Source organism: Mandrillus leucophaeus, unplaced genomic scaffold (genome assembly GCF_000951045.1).
Source record: "Mandrillus leucophaeus isolate KB7577 unplaced genomic scaffold, Mleu.le_1.0 Scaffold9, whole genome shotgun sequence".
Lineage (NCBI taxonomy): Eukaryota > Metazoa > Chordata > Mammalia > Primates > Cercopithecidae > Mandrillus > Mandrillus leucophaeus.
In genome coordinates, this window is record NW_012109807.1 from 3,948,966 (window position 1) to 3,951,130 (window position 2,165).

Here is a 2,165-nt window from a genome sequence, read left to right on the forward strand (position 1 = left end):
TTGAAAGATATTTTGATTTTTAAAGGAATATATGCTTGCTTCTACCAATTATTTTCTTTTCTGTTGACCCATCTTCATTGGATCTAATTTGAAGCCTTGTCCTGCTGTGTCCCTCTCCTGCGATGAGGCTACAGGTGGTCCCTGTATCTAAGTGTGACCTGACCACCAAAGGGCGTCATCTCTCACTTCAAAATCCACGCCGTTCAAACTCACACCAGCTACTCTGGCAGCTGCATGCTGTTGTAGCTTAAAAATGTGTCTCTTTTATACACACAGTTACTAAAGGCTCTGCTTGAACATCTAGAATATACTAAGCACTGTTCCAAGTAACCCCTTTAGTTAATTCTGCATTTCCCCAAAGGAGCACCATACCTTAAGACTGTCCTCAGCAGACAGTGGTTGCTCAACTTGCTAGATTGACCAGAACGCCACCAAGTTCCCAGAAGTTTACTAGTGTCTACACTTACTCAATGAGGTATCCTGCAAATGACAGTCTGGGGGCAGTTAGGCCTTCCAGGAGGCAGCACTGAGGAAATGTGCTCTATGCCAGTAAGATACACGAGGTGCCAACAGGACAAGGCCCTTGTGAAATGTGACAGCTCCATGCATTTGCCAAGGATCAGATAAGGATCTCAGCTCAGCAAAGCCGGTTCTTATGTCCCTTCCTAAGGGTGAGCCCACATAAGTTAGAGGGGACAACCTCAGAACCCTGATTTAGGATTTGGACACAAAGAAAGCCCATAGGTCCCAACCTTCCCGGGTTGGAGGTCTGCTCTCCACAGCAGGCCGGGCCTATGTTGGCGACTGTGCTTCCAGAACGGTCCCCCATTCCAAAAGTTGACTTGCTGCATCTGACCTATGAGAAGCCTACATTTGGCATCAAGATCATCTGTGGAAAAGGGATCCCTGGGTTTCTAGGAGCTTCAACAGTAAACACACCTGGCAGGAACCCATTTCTGCAGTCGCTTCTGGAAGTGCTGACACGTGCTACAACATGGATGAGCTATGTGACAGGAGCCAGTCACAAAAGACCACACAGTGACTGGCTCCATTTCTGTAAATGTCCAGAACAGCCAATCTATAGCGAGAGAAAGTAGATTAGGGACTGCCTAAAGCTTGGGCAGGGTGGGGGGATAAGGAGGGGGTGGAGGGAGGCAGCGATTGGAGGATAACAGCAAAGGGGTATGGAGCATCATCTTGGGGTAATAAAAACATGTGAAAATTGTTAGTGATGGACTTAAAACTCTGAATAGACTCCAGGCCACCCAATTGTCTACTTAAATGGGTGACTTATGCAGTATGTGAATTTTCTCTCAATAAAGCTGTCAAAGAATCAGGAAGTACTCAATACCATTTATTGTGGAACAGCTGCTTACTATGAGTTTGTAAAAGCTGTAGTTACATCAGGATAAGAGCAGAACGGCCTTGGTCCGCTCTGTCCGCATCCCTCCACAGAACTCTGGTGAGCAACCTGCCTGAATTTTACACTTTTGGCCAAAATAGAAATGAGGATTTTTTTAAAGTCATTTTGTGGTGGAATATCTAATCCAAATTTCTTAGAAACAAGCAAGGATCCTTGCAGTGTTATTCCAGCACCCAAGCTCCAGCTGGAGGGACTGGTGAGTACCAGGAACCTGTTAAGGGACAGGATGGCCCATGCCCACTGCAGTGGAGCTCTGCAGCCCTCCTGGGGCTGCACTTCCCCAGCACTTCCTGGAAGGAAGACCTGGAAGGAAGGAAGACCAGAGCACTTCCTCGCCCGTCCCACACTGCACAGGTGGGCTGGTTTTCCCTTGGGTTAACATGGGAGTTATTTCATGCTACTTAAGCAAACGGCCAGGGAATCTGAGTGCCTGCTCTGTGCCAGCCATTATAATGTTTGGTAGTTCAGGAGGAGCCGAGTTTGCATTTAATAAGTGGTTAAATTTGAGAAACAATCTCGGCTAATATGCGGGCTACGTATCCTTTAGGAAATAGTGAACAAGGTAACAGCAAAGAAGCTGGGCAGGACAGAGGCAAAGATGAGACTGTTTCAGGAAGAATGTGACACATGGATACAGTCTGATTTACCTAAGGGAGAGGTAGACCAGGTATGGGAACTAATATTTGAGTGCCTATCTTCTCCCATAAGAAAATATAGTAACGACTTTCCCCAAGTTTTGATC